Source organism: Emydura macquarii, unplaced genomic scaffold, assembly GCF_026122565.2.
Source record: "Emydura macquarii macquarii isolate MOO-44397 ecotype Brisbane River unplaced genomic scaffold, CSIRO-AGI_Emac_v2 contig_3220, whole genome shotgun sequence".
In the NCBI taxonomy this organism is placed as follows: Eukaryota; Metazoa; Chordata; order Testudines; family Chelidae; genus Emydura; species Emydura macquarii.
In genome coordinates this window covers 969,475-985,048 of record NW_027133357.1, presented here as the reverse complement: position 1 = coordinate 985,048, position 15,574 = coordinate 969,475, and positions in this window count along the sequence as shown.

The following is a 15,574-nucleotide window of genomic DNA, read 5'->3' as shown; positions in this document are numbered from 1 at the left end:
GGACCGGTGAGATCAAGTTTGCAGCTGATCAGTTTCCATTCAGTTCCGCTCCCTGGTGTTCCTGCAGCAGGGGATGTTGAGGTAGTCAGCTCCCAACTCTGCAGACATAGATACATCTATCTAACCCTACCACTTCTATGGGCCCATTGTCGTAGTATCTGAGCATCTTATAATCTTTACCATATTTATCCTCACAACACTCCTCTGGGGTGGCCAGCCCTTTATCCCTATTTTACAGATAGGCAAATTGAGGCACTGAGAAGCTAAGTGACTTGCCCATATTCACAGAGCAGGGAATTGAACCCAGATTGCCAGCTAGCACCTTAACCATTGGGTCATCCTTCCTCTCTATATTGTCATTGTTTAGGAATCAGGATCGCTATAGCAAAGCAGACCAGGATCTGTCTAGCCCAGTCTTCTGTCTCCAATAGTGCCCAGCACAAGCTGCGTCAGAGAAAGATGCAAGGAATCCCCTAATGGACAGTTATGGAATTGCGTGACCATGGGCTGGACAGAGAAGTTGGATGGCAGAAAAACACAGTATGGTCCATTTCTTCCTGAACCCCCTCAGTTAGTGGCTGCCATAAGGCAGGAGGGTTTAAACCCCTTTCCAACTTCTAAAAACATATTCATCTTAGCCTTACAGCTATGTCCACCTTGTTAACCAGTGGGACTACTCACCTGTGTAAAGTTCTGCATGTCCATAAGTGCTTGGACTGGGCATAAATACACAATTCTCAAATCCTGGTCAGTTCTTGGGGCCAGAAAATCAGCTGGTGCAAACTCGCATTGCAGTCCACAGAGCTGCAGTGACTTTCACCAGTCAAGGAACTGACCCTTGATCTCAGCAATATCTTGTGGCAATGAGTTCTACCCGCTAACTGTGTGAGACAGGGTTTTGTTTGATTGTTTTTAAATTTTATTCCCTTTCAGTTTCACAGAATGTCAAAATACTGTTCTACTGGAGGATGTTCCTGGCTGCCATGAAGTGGGTCTTTGATCTACAGACAATGGCAGACTTGGATAACACTGATAGGTCTGCTAACCATGTTTCTATCAGTCTAAATGAAAGGAGCAATTAAGCCCATTTATGGAGTGAAATAGCTGGAGACAGTAGACGCCACCACCCAAGGCACTGGGCCACATGCTAAGTCTCAATCAGAAGCTAAGCTGTGTGGGCAGAGGGATTCCCTGATTGCCATTGCAGGAGCTAGAGGATGGTTTGGCATGCGTATGTGTGTGTGTGTGTGTGTGTTAGAAGGAAAAAACCAGCAGACGGAGAGAAGAACTGGTGAGCATGATTCTGAGCAGGAGCAGAGACAGGACTCATGGGAGCACAGGACTGACTGGAGAGGCAGACTTGGAAATTATAAGCAGGGAAATTGCCTGCTGTTGGTTGCTCCAGCTGTGTTCAGGGAACTAGGATTTGGTGGGCATCCTTGTAAATATACAGGATTGCATCAGAGAAATACCTGCCTCCACCATGAATTTCTCCTCCTAATAGAAAGTCTTACAAGATTCCCAGTATTGGCGAAACTGCTCAGGCCACAGTGGGGAGTAATGTTATTATTAGTAATGTTATTATGTTATAAAAAAGTATTATTTGTTATTATTATTAAATGAAAAATTTTCTATCCACAATGGGTTTTTGCAAAGTCTTTGGAAAAAATAACAGACTTAATTTTGGGGTCTAAAGGAAGATGATAATATGGCTTTAATCTCACGTGCTAAAAATACAACACAGATGAACTTACTATTCTTTTGCCATCCAACTTCCCCAGTTCACATGCAGAACCGCACAGCTAACAACACCTGAAACCCTGGCATAATTTGCATGAAAAAGCACAGTTAGAACCTATTAATACTTAACGAGGGTGGGAACGCATTTATCCCAAACCCCCTCCGCCCCCCAAAAAAGATTATTTCAACAAGATTTAACTCTGAAAATGTCTATAAAACTAGCACTTAGTGTCCAAGGTGTCAAACCTGCTTGCCTCCAAGTTCTTTTCTCTACTTCCCAACTAGTGCCTAATGCCTATTTCCTTTGAATTTCTCCTTGGCAAATGTTTGAGATATTAAACTAAAAAATATGCACGATTTAATTAGCATTGGAGGTTTAAAAAAAAAACAGAAGGAGGTTTATTAAAATAATCTGTAAAGAGGAGAGCAATTATTTCCTACCAGACATGGATTTTAAAAGGGTTACAGTGTAAAACACAGGAGCTAATACAGCGCCAATACAGTGGCAATAAAAAAAGGAAATGCAAATTCTTGCTGAGACGCAGTGTCCTATGTCAGATCAGGGAGTTAGAAGACTGTTTTGGTTTGTTTGTTTATATTTGACTTATTTCTAATAATGACAGGAGAATATTTTTAGGCTGATTGCCCTAAAATATACTGGGCCAAATAAACTTCTATCTATGGGATGTAACTGGCGCCTATTACCAGTGTATCTGAGCGCCTCGCAATCATTACTACATTTATCCTCCCAGCCCAATCAGGCAGGGTAGTGCTATTCCCCCAGAATAGAGATGGGGAGCTAAAGCCAGAGGGGTGAAAGCCTGCCTACACTGCAAAGTTAGATTGACCTACGTCAACGTGGTTCAGCCTAACTGTGCACGTGTCTCCCCCCAAATTTGTTTCCAGCCAACGTAAGTGCCCCGTTACAGTGACGCAACAAAACCACCTCTCCAAATGACACAGAGCAATGGGATAGGAAAATAGGCCCACAGGAGACCTGCAGCATGAGTGATGCTCATGAGTGAAAAGGACCTGGGGGTTACAGTGGACAAGAAGCTGGATGAGAATCAACAATGTGCCCTTATTGCCAAGAAAGCTAACAGTATATTGGGCTGCATTAGTAGAAGCATTGCCAGCAGATCGAGGGAAGTGATTATTCCCCTCTATTCGGCACTGGTGAGGCCACATTTGGAGTATTGTGTCTACTTTTGTGCCCTCCACTACAGGAAGGATGTGGACAAACTCGTGAGAGTTCAGCGGAGGGCAATGAAAATTATTAAGGGGCCAGAGCACATGATTTATGAGGAGAGGTTGAGGGAACTAGGCTTGTTTAGTCTGCAGCAGAAAAGAGTAATGGGGGGATTTGATAGCAGCCTTTAACTACCTGAAAGGCGGTTCCAGGAAGGATGGAGCTAGGCTGTTCTCTGTGGTGGCAGATGACAGTGACCCGTCCGTGCCTAGGGTAGCCACCTGAAAATGCCAAGGTCAGGGCAGGTTGTAAAAGGAGAGCAGATTCTCCCAGCACTGGTGGGTGACACTGAAGTCAGACTTCCCAACCAGCCACAAACAGTACTTCTGATTCCCCACACTGTTTATCAAGAAGCCAAAATAAAAATATACACAGCCCCCTTTATCGCATTCCAGTCTCCGGCTCCCAATCAGCCACTAAGTCCAGTAAAGAGATCAGTTATTTAAAACTCTGCTCTTTACCAAAAAGGTTTCTTCTGACCCCAAAGGGTCAGCCACAGTACCAGATCAACATAAGTTTGGATCTTACCCAAAATACCACACTGCCAGCCAATCCTTTAGTAACTAAAACTAAAGATTTATTATAAAAAGAAACAAACAAACTATAAGAGAAATGTTAAAGGATTAAAGCAATCAGATACATACAATTGATTTGAAAGTCCATATATATCAAGTTTCTAGAAGAATTGTGGAGTTTGCAGGCTTGTATAGTCCCTCTGGTATACATCCCGTACCTGGATGGGTCTCAGTCCTTTGTTTCACAGCTTCAGTTCAGTTCAGCTGTAGATGAGTTGATCCAGAGGTAGGTAGGTGGCTGAAGGCAGACTAAAGACAAAATGGATCTCAGGCAGCTGCCTTTTATGTCCTTTGGTCTTTGCCATGCTGCTTGTGGAATTTTACAGGAATAAGATGGAGTCCAGAATCACATGAGTAAGTCCTGGTGACTCGTCAGGTATATCCCTGGCTTCTCCCCCTGGGCCCATTGTACCTGTGAATTTCCTTAATGCGCCATTAAACAGGCTAGTGCTGCAGCCATCCTGTCTGGGGTGTTGCCCAGACACAGCACAATTTGAAATACAGATATATTAAACATATCCATAACTTCCATTACACATATAACACATGAACATAAACATCATCATCTTACTTAGCACATCATAGCCTTTCTAACAGTACCTGACATGGCATATTGCACATGAATTATTATGATTTTGACATATTGATGTTAAATAGTATAATAAATGTCGTTCCCCCCCCACCCCCGATCTAGCCAGCGTGACAGACAGAACAAGGAGCAATGGTCTCAGGTTGCAGTGGGGCAGGTCTAGGTTGGATATTAGGAAAACTTTTTCCCTAAGGGGATGGTGAAGCACTGGAATGGGTTACCAAGGGAGGTGGTGGAATCTCCATCCTTAGAGGTTTTTAAGGCCTGGCTTGACAATCCCTGGCTGGGATGGTTTACTTGGGGTTGGTCCTGCTTTGAGCAGGGGGTTGGACTAGATGACCTCCTGGGATCCCTTTCATCCCTCATCTTCTATGATTCCATGATAGGCCCAAGGCATGTGCTCAGAAGGAATGAACGCATGAGAAAGGGCTAAACCTGTGGTGACTCTTAGACTACCAGCATCATCTTACTTAAGGCTTGGCTTGAAGCAGTAGAAATAAAGACACTGTGGCTATTTGGGTACCAGCTGCAGTAAAGCATTGATTTGTTTAGTTTATTATAAAGAAATGCTTAGCCCAGTAGTCAGGGAGCAACATGGCAAAGTGAGATAAAAAGGACACCTTGAAAAGAAAGAGACCCTGCCTTTAATCTTCTCTTAACTGGATCAGGAGACAGGGTTCAGCCCCAAAACTCCCTCATCTGGCTTTAGCTAAGGGCCGATAACCAGCAATGACATCACTTGTTTCAGTCTCTAAAAAGCAAGGTTTTCTAAGGGTTCTTTGTCAGAGCTTTCCCTTCCCCCTCTGGAGCCGTGCCATGGTGGAAAGGTATCTCCTGGTCCTGTGCCTGCTGTCAGTATTTTGGCCAATACTTAGAACTGTCTTGTTACCAGGGTATGGAGTATCAGTGTATATGCTCAGATTTGTATTTTGGATGTAACCAACACCCAGCGGCCTTTGGACCAATGAAGGAACACTGGAGTGGAAACAGAGTTGTGATAAACCTTACAAAAATTATCCAGAAAATTATTTCTAACACCCGGTTGACCTACTTCCATTGACACAGGGTGAGTGTAGACACGGCATTACCTGCGCCAACCCTAATAGTCCTCCAGGAGCTATCTCACAATGCCCCTGTCCCCACAACAGCAGCCACTCCAGTCACAGTTTTGAACCCCACCCTCCAGGCGTCATAGCTGTCGGCAGCCCGCCCTCCCCCGGAGTCTCCCCTCTGCGTGGTTTTGAAATGCCTTTTCCTGATTGCCTGCCTTGGTGAGCAACCTACCAGCCCACCTTTGTGAACATCTGACGATACTGGGGCCACGCACACAGAGCTACTAGACGCGCTCCTGCCTGGAGTAGGAAGGGAGCCCTGGATCTCCTCGGCCTGGGGGGAGAAAAGACTGTGCAAGCCCAGCTACGGAATAGCCAATAAAATATAGACACCTACGTGCAGGTTGCACAGGGGATGCTGAAACTGGGACATGACAGGGATGAGCAGCAGCGCTGCGTGAAAGCAAAGGAATTTTGCCCTGGATACCAGGAAGGCAAAGGAGGGCAGCAACAACCCTGGTGCTACCCCACAGACCTGCCACTTATACAATGAACTGCATGCCATACTTGGCAGGGGCTACCCTGCACCCCGCAGACAACCGTGGACACTTTGCAGAAGCCCCCTGCACTGCGCGGGAGGAGGAGAAGGGGGGAACCAGAGGGAGATGCAAACCACATGGTGAGCTGGGACCTGTGAGCAAAGCCAGCCCATGGAGCGCAGATGAGCCTGCTCGGGAAGGGGGAGGGACCTTGGGTAGGTGCATGGCTTCCTTAGCAGTGTCTGTTTACCTTTCTGTTGCCCAAACCCCCCTTTGCCTCCCACCCTTCTTCCCCATATTGCCCAGTCCATCTGTGCAGTTAGAGGACAAAGGCATCATGGTTTGATTGCTCCCTTGACTGGGACCACGTTAGAAGATAAATCCCCAGAAGGTGTGCTGGCCATGCATGTTACGCAGCACACCGCAGACCGGGGCCCTGTACTCAGATGGAGGCAGAAGCAGGAGGCAGAGGAGACTTTCCCGTGCCACACTGCGCTGAGTTTGGTGAGCACCATCCCAGTGAACAGACACACAGCATATGGGCCCGGGCAGCTTTGGGAAGCCAGCAGCAGCTGGGTACTCTGTGCCTGCGTCACCCTCAGGAGTGAGAGATCAGCCAGCATCACCCCGGCCTGGGGAACTATGAGCAATATTCACCCTCCTTTCCCTCTACTCTTACCAGGAGTGCCCAGTGTCTGAACCTTCCGTGCGAAGGTCCCCACCTCCAGGCCGGGCTCCCCCACAGCTGGGGCTGCAGAGCCTGCGCTGACCGAGGTGCCGTAGGGCTAACAGGACACCTGACATCTCCGATCGAACATACTGGTGGGAATACGGTAAGGCAGCCTTGCCCGTTGTGGCTCTCCATCTAACGCTGCATCTGGCTCTTGGAATCAGTGTGCCTCCCCCACACCTGCTGAATGTCTGACCCAGATCAGGTGAAAGCAAAGAGCGGCCCAGGGAGGATATTGTGCCAGCACTGGCAATTCCCTGCAATGCCTTGGAGAGATCTCAGTGCATTAAATATATGCATCCTTGTGGGCCAGGGATTGTCCATAGTTCCAAGCAGGGGGGCTAAGGTGGGGTGGGGGGCACAGCCTCCTGGAGGTAAGAACAATGAGGGGTGATTATGCAAATTATCTCAGGCTGTATCGCCACCCAGGGAGGCTGCACATCTGGTTCAAACTGGATCCTCTGGAGACCAGCAGACAAAGAAAGGACTTTTGGATAAATAGCCTGAATTTAAATGGACTCAGGGACTGCACCTGACCCAGCAAACAGGCAGGACCTTCTGTCGCAGGGGGCCCCAATCCTTCCTGGATAAACCAGTGGGCAATTATGCTATTTATAGCTTCTGTGGAGAAAGCCAAGCAGGGCTGATCTGCTGGGGAATTCCCAGTGTAGGCAGGGAACTGTGAAGCCTGGAAGAAACCAGTCAGGAGGGAGAGAGATACATGTGTCCATCCAAGAAAATGGACACCTAGAGTGGATGTCCTTGCTGTACCACGGAGGGGAAATATAGGTGCAGGTGCCTTGACCATGACAATTATGTTCAAGACCCTCTAGTCCTCTACAGCTGCTGGACATAAATCCAGGGATTGGAGGGGCCACATGTTTGAGACCAGGGAGAAGGACCAAGAATGGAGAGAACTGGAACTACAGGAGAGGCAAAGGGACCAAGAGGTGCTGTGGGAAATGCACCGGGACCTCATGGGCTTGCTCAGGCAACAAACTGTTGCAGTGCATTATCAAGCTACATGACCAATACAGTGGCCTTTCCAATCCATGCAAAGCTCCATGGTGGCTGCTCCCTATATCTCACAGCATCACAAGTGGCAGCATGGCCTGAGCTCTTACCCTCACCATGCCATGCCAGGGGACAGCCAGAACCTGACTGCACCTACCCCACCTGTGAAAGCCATTGGATCAGCCACAACACACGCCACGTTTTCTACCATGACTGAAACATTACACTATGTTTGTAACACGTACGTGGAAATGTGTTTTGTTTACTTGGGTTTTAAACTCGGGTCTTTAAAGTATTGGTCACCCTCTGACAGTGCTGCTACCATGTTTTTATCTTGTGGATCTGTACTTTAACTTTGTTTCCTGTTTCTTGGCACACAATGAAGTTCTATTTTTGGAAACTCAGAGAATGTTTATTAGTTTACATTAGTATCGTAAGCATAACAGCCGCACTACAAAATTCTTAATGAGAGTCCACAACCCACCCATACAGTAGGACCTCAGATTTACAAACACCAGACTTACGAACTGAATGGTCAACCACACAGCTCATCTAGAACTGGAAGTATGCAATCAGGCAGCAGCAAAGACCAAAAAAAAAGAAAAAGAAAAGCAAATACAGGAACAGGACAGTATTGAGTTAAATGTAAACTACTAAAAAAATAAAGGAAAAGTTAAAAAAAAAAAAAAAGATTGGACAAGGTAAGGAATTGGTTCTGTGCTGGTTTCACTTAGATGGTTAAAAGCAGCATTTTTCTTCTGCCTAGTAAAGTTTCAAAGCTGTGTTAAGTCACTGTTCAGCTGTAAACTTTTGAAAGAACAACTGTAACATTTTTTTCAGAGGTACAAACATTTCAGAGTGACAAACAACCTCCATTCCCAAGGTTTTTGTAACTCTGAGGTGCTATTGTATTTAAGCCCCATACACACAAAGGCATAGTATTTGTGAAAATGTCACACAACACTACAGTGATTGACTGTTAAAATGCTCTTTTAAGGTCTAATAGGCCTTGAGTCTGGCTGTTCAATTGTGACACGCTGTACCCAGGTACACCCTTTTGGTGTGATTTGTGTATCATTTATGTTCACCCTTATAATGTAACTATTGTCTGATGCAAAGGATGTCATGGAAGGTGTTTCTGGAATGCTCATGACACACTGAACATTATTGTTAGGGTAGCATGTTTCCTGCAATGTCACCTATGTATAGATATGAAATCTGGTATGTAATATTCCCAAATGTGTGTCTCACACGGCTTGACTAGATCCAGACAAGGACAAAGTGAGGGTTCACGCCTCGCAGAGGCATGCATACAGGAACAAGGGACTGGCCTGAGCACCTGATAAGGCGACGCTCATTTGGCTCAAGTGGAGGAAATCATGCCCATCCCTGGACATGGCCGATCACCTGACCTCAGGGAGTGTCCAGGAAACTTGTAAAAGGCAGAGGCATCTTTGTCTTTGGAACTCTTCCTTGGAATCCATCTGCAATGCAACATCAAGCACACTGTCAGACTGCCCACGGGGGGAGGAGGCCTGGCTGCAGGAGACATCTCAGCCAGCCTGTGGCTAAGCTACCATCAAGGACTGAAGTGTTGAGTTTACTTTAGGATGCGAGTTATCTTTTATTAATTATGATCAAATCCTTGATTCATATTAATCTGACTTATAATCACTTAAAATCGTGCTGTAGTCAATAAATGTATTTGTTTGGTTCATCTAAAACAATGCATGTGGATTGAGTGTGTGTAGAAACTTCACTTGGAGTGACAGAGCTGGTGGATACCAATTTCTTTGATAAATTGATGGACAATGTAATGAGCTTGCAGGGTGCAGTGTACAACACTGAACTCTGTAAGATGACAGTTCCCAAGGTTGCATCTGGGACTGAGGGTGTTTGTTGGGGGGTCAGTCCCATGAGTGGCTGGCCAAAAGCACTCCTTCACTAGGTTAGGGACCGATTACTCACAGGAGGCTGGGCGTGGGCTGACCCAGGAGTGGGTGGTCCACAGCAAAGCAGAGTAAGTCAGAGTCCAGGAGTGAGGGATCGGGGTGAAAGCTACTCACCAGTCCAGATTGCACAGGGGGGGGGATCACAATACATATGCACGCACACGTGCACATGCGCACACACATACATACGCACATGCACACACACACACACACACACACACACACACGTGTACACACACTACCCTGCCCTAGGAAGTATAAAGAAACAACCCAACCAGTTTCCATGCTGTCCCAGCTGTGCCTGACTCTGCTGACACAGCAAGCTTTGGCCTGACTCCCTGCTCACTTACTGGGTGTAACTCCATTGACTGCAGTGAATTTATTGCTGGTGTACACTATTGTCACTCAGATCAGAATCTGGCCCCCAAACTTTCACCCCTGCATGCACTGATCTCAACCACACCCCGGCACCTGAGCTATGGCATGGGTCGGATTCAGATCTACATCCCCACCCATCCTTATTGTGGATTGAGCCAAAACCCCAGAACCAAACAGCTTCCAAGGGTGGGCTTGTTCAGTGCTTTGCAGCTGCGAGCTGGTCACATCCCCATTTGGGCCCCATCACCTGGTGCCAGTCTACTTCGCCTCCACTCCGTGCTGCCGTCTGTGGCTGCCGCAGGTCATGGCACTAATGCTACTTATGCAGGGAAGGGGCTCCCCAGGGGCTCAGCACCCCCAAGCAGGATCAGATATCTGAGGAAGCTCAGCTCCCATTTATGCAGCACCCTAAGGGCCAGATTTTTGATGCAGCCCCAATTTGCAGCTGGCCCTTGTGGAACCTAAATAGGAACAGAGCCCTCTGGGTGTCAATGCATGAGATTCTGCTGCCTGAGCTAAAAGACGTGAAGCATGAGAATTTATATCCCTTCCAAAACATTTGTTTGTTATTATTTGTAAGCCAGTGGCACGGTCCGGCCGGGGCATCACGACCCTTCCTCGGGCCCAGGCTCCGAGGAAGGTGGCCTTCCTTTAGGGGAATAACCAGTGCCCATTTACAATTCTTTAGCCCCAGCCCCCACTGGGGCGGGCTAGCAAGCAGTCTGGTGCCCCCGGCCCTCAGGCAGAGCGGGGCAGGCAAACAGTCTACTGTCCCTGGTCCACAAGCTGGGCAGGGCTGGTTGGGCAGTCAGCAGCCCACGGCCTACCCACAGGCAGGGCTAGTAAAATAGTCTGGGGCCTCCGGCCTTGCAGGCAGGCGGGGCCAGTAGAGCTCGGGATCCTGTCTCCCAAACACAGAGGATAGCACTCCCTCACGGGGTGGTTAGGGAAGGAGGGAGGGGGACGCAGGCCCACCCGGCTCTACTGTGTCCCAGCCCTGGGCCCTATCAGTGACAAAGCCATTTGCCACTGAGTCAGCTTGGGCCCAGCATTCTGGGCAGGTTTTTGGAGGCTCTGCTCAGTGGGGCAATTGCTCCAGTCTGGGTCTGGGTCCCAGGAAGACGCATCTGCCTCCAGCAGCAACTTCCCCCCTACTGAGCTGCTAGGCCGGCCTTTTATAGTTCCTATTCCTGCCTTGGCTCCGCCCCTCTGTTGCTGGGCAGTTTGACCTGTAGGGCTCTGCTCTGCCCAGCAGGGGCATCACGACCCTTCCTCGAGCCCAGGCTCCGAGGAAGGCCACAGCACCTTGCTACATTATTTTTTAGTATTTTCTATTCTGATTCAGGATATTCTTGCTACCCATGAAAATGCCTGACACAAATGGATTCAAGATTGTTACACAAACAACAGCCTAGACCAGGTTTCCCATGAATTCGCTGGATTTCAAGTTTGCTTAGATAAAGCCCAGACTTACGATTTCCTATAAATATAGCCATTTGTTCATGAGCAATAGACTGGAAAGATAAGTAAGAAACTACAGAAAGCCAAGAGAGACGAAGGAATTTAACATCGGTTGTTAAACCACAGTGAGAAGTAATGAAGCACGTCAAAAGAAATCAAGGTTTTCTCACAAAGTAGCAAATTTATGCTAATTCTCTGCTGTTCTTGAGATAATTTGGGGACCAATGTGCAACTATTGATCTTTAGTACACATGCTTATCAATCTGTTGATCTAGCGTTATACCCAGTCAGAAATGATGGGGCTGTCAGTGACAGTTCAACCAAATGTAATTCTAAAATTAGACATTTAGAAATGTAATTAGTTAATTAGCAAAATGTCAATTCAATTGCAAGTTGCCTTCCCAGATAATGATCATTCATATTAAGACTTAAGCTTTTCCTACCCATACACAAATATCACAAATTAACCCCAGATATTCATGAGCTAATTATTCAAAGCTGCCTCCCAGTTCTCTTGACATTCACCAATGTCTAAACCCAAATCTTACTTTACTGTAAGATCTTAAGTTACTGTAGCCTGCTGCAGCAAACTCTTTAGTTTATAACTCATAACCTCAGGCCAAGCTTCTGTCTGATAAGCTGTGGATTTCTGTGTGATTTCACGAATCATAAAGTATCTGAAAAATCTAGCGTGCATGCTTTCCTTTAGCTCTTGTCAGCGTGTGTAAGAAGTTTCCTGTTAGAAGCAGTGCTGTGCTGGATTAGCATAGTGGTCATTCCAGCCTCTGCCCTCCTAGCCACTTACTGGGTCACAATTATTGTAGGCATTCGGGGTTAAACTTGTTTGCAAAACACAAGCCACGGTGTGTGTGATATAAATCAGTAACGCCATTGGTCTCATTAGAGCAGTGCTAACGTACACCCACTGAGGGTCTGGCCTGACATTTTAATCCTTTTATATCTTGGAAACATACTCTCCGAAACATATTTAACCAAGAACCTCCAAGTTGTCGCTGGGGAAATGGGAAGCATGTATCTACAAGTGCTTTTGATACTTATCAGATGGAATCCGTGTGCAGAACAAATCTGAGGCTCAGTTTATGTCTGGTCTCATGAGAGAAGCAGAAACCTCCGTTCAGTTCAGGCTGTAGAACTGTTGCGATTATTCTTACTCCAGTAGCATCTAGAGACCCCAGCTGAGCTCAGGGCTCCTCTGTGCTGGGTCCTGCACAGACACAGAGTAAGAGACAGTCTCTGGCCAGAGAAGTTTACAATCAAAACAGACAACGAGTAGGTGGCTGGTGTGCGGAGCCACAGTCAATGAGATGACCAATTCTGGCTCATTGTTACCTTGTGCTCCCCTCCCCCACCAGTCTGTCTGTGTCCAGCTGTTGTCTCTTGTCTTAGACGGTAAGGGGCTTGGACCAGGCACTGCCTGGTGTTCTGTGTTTGTACAGCAGCCAGAGCAATGGGGTCTGGTCCGGACTAGGGCTCCTGGGCACTACAAATAAAAGGAAATACTACTGCCCATTCCCCCCTTACAGGTGGGAAACTGAGAGAGCCAATTCGTTGCCCAAGGTCACAGAGCAGGTCAAAGGCAGGACCCGAACTCAGAACTTCCACGACCTCGTCGATTGCCTGAACCCCAAAGCCAACCTCCCTCCTAGGTGCAGTTCAGGGACCTAAAAGAGAACGTCAGCCAGGCGCTTATCTGTTCCTTTGAAATGACACAAGCTTGTGCTCGTCTGTGACCCCACTTGGATCTCCCGGAACAGAAATCCCAGGACAAGCAGAAAACTGTCCCCTCCCACACTTTGCCATAGCTCCTAGGAAGCCACTCATGGCCCAAGACCACCTCGTGCTAGGCGCTGCACAAACACAAAGAGATGGTCCTTGAAGGGTTATTCTAACACCATTCTCCTCTTCGTTTGACCTGTGAAACACAAGATCCCCCAGCTTCCCAATGGCTTGAGAGTCTTGTGATTCAGGTTCTGCAGTGGGACTCAGGAAAGCTGGGATTCATCCCTGGCTTTTCGAGCTGGGACCTTAGGCAAATCACTGCATCTCTCTGGGCCCAGTTCCCCAACTGTAAAATGGGGATAATCCTCCTTTTCTCCCACCTACTGCCTGTCCTGCCTATTTAGATTGTAAAATCTGTGGAGCAGCGGCTGTCTCTCCCTGTGTGTCTGTGCAGCGCCTGACACACTAGGGACCTGCTCTCAGCTGGGGTTCCTAGTACATAAGAGTTAATCATACTATAGCAGGGCTATCAGTCTGATGCTGGTGAGCGTCTTCACTGCACGTCTCCTCTCTTCAGACCCCATTCCTCTGTGCTGCTAATCCATGCCATCCATGCTCCAGCTTTTATCCTGATCTCATGAGCACCCAGCCACTGTGTGCAGCTATTCCCAGCTGGCAGGAGAGGCCTGTTTGCAGGAGAACAATGGTGAAAAGATAAGGCGGGAGACAGCATGTGTGTGAGAGAGGGATTGCTCGGGGAATTTCGAAATCAGAGGCCAAGGGTAGGCCTGTTTCCAAACCAATCTCAACACTTGATGGGCCTTGTGATGCTCAAAGGCCCCTGCTGGAGGCCCTGGGGTCTTACTACACCCTACTCCAGGAAAAGAGTAGAAGAGGTGAGTCCTCCAAGCTGCCTAGAGAGGTGGAATGGGAAGCAGCCAATCTGAGTAGAGTGGCTGCAGGGAAGCAGCCAATCAGAGTCCAGCAGGCTCATATAAAAGGAGCTGCTGGGCCTGAGAAGTTGAGGTGTGGCAGGGACTGGAAAATGAAGCTGGGTGTTCCTGGCTGGATGCTAGGACTCAAGCAAGACTTCAGCCTGAGTCAAGGGTGAAACTGAATGTGCTGGGGGGAAGTGGCCCTGGGAACAGTAGCAGCCACAAGCTAGTTAAAGGGATGCAGCAGGTGGCTGCTCTTGGTAGGGTCTTTGGGTTGGGACTTGGTGCAGTGGATGGGCCCAGGTCTTCCCCCACCAGCTGCAGGTGAAGTGGCTGAGTGCCCCGAGAAGGGGGTTTACGTGGGCCCTGGGAAGGGGCTGAAGCACATACAGAACTTTAACACCCTGGTAGGGGGATGAACTGAACTGAAAGGGCAACTCAGCTGGAGAGCTGCTATAGAGCAAAGAGTCTCTGGGAAAGAAGCCTTGGGGGCCCTGCTCGGACTAATTAAGGACTGAGCCCTGGGAGGACTGCAGAGAAAGCACACAACCGACAAGGGTACTATGACAGGCCCTGCTGGAAAGGGTCTATTTTTGACTCGCATACAGCCCGAGTGCTTCTGGCAGTCACTGAAGACCCACCTGACCAGGGTGGTAGCCAGCGGGTGGCACCATGAGCAGAGTGCAGTGGAGAGCCAGCTGTCCACGCCCATCTGAGCCCCATACATACTCACCTGTGCCGGGTGCTGATGCATGTGCTCAGCATCTCCACGTCCATTTTTGCAGGGCAGATGCAGCACAGCTCAACCTTGGATTTGGGGGGAGGGGCCTGAGGCTGGATTTGTTCTGCTGACTCTGAAATTCCCCATGGACTTGCACCATCAGAGCAGCACTGCGTTACAGACCCTGCGGCGTCGCCCCTTGTGCCCAGGGCTACTCGGCTACAAAGACATTCATCCCTGGGGAAGTCTGCCAGGGTGGGGAAGCGTGGCACTGCACCAGGGGTTCCAGCAGAGTTGCCTTGGCCTGCCCCCTCACAGACGGGCTTCTTGGAAGGGGAGGGGTTGTGGGCATCTTGTCCCCACTGCTCCTGGCCAACACTCTGCCGCCCTGCGGGATGGAGAGCTCCAGGTGCAGCCTATCGACTGGGTCTGGACTCTCGGTGGGTGCTTTGTGCTGGGAGGAGGGTGTCACATCAGCCCATGGCGGGGTGCACCCAGGAATGCGACTCTGACCCAGCCGCAGGGTTTTCATGCGCGGGGCTGGTGGTGTGGAGAGGCTGGCCTGGGCTGGTGTCTCTGTGCCTTCATTCAGACTTTATGGCCTCCTGGGGTGGATGGCTGCTGGTAGCCAGGCCCGAGAGCTGCTAGTGCCTGTAGACCGAGCCCCTGTCTGGGAGCCGACAGGCGTGTGTTGTGCTGCACAAGAGGAGTAGCCCCTCCATGCAGCCATGCTTTCTGCTCATCCTAAGATCATCTCCCCACCTTAGCAGACAGCTGATGAATGGCCCTGGTGCTCTGAGATCCAGCCATGTGCCCTGTCTGCAGGCATCGCTGAGATCCAGCTCCGTTGTCTCGACCACCCTCCAGCTGGGCTGTGACCTCAGCTCTCCTCTGCTCCC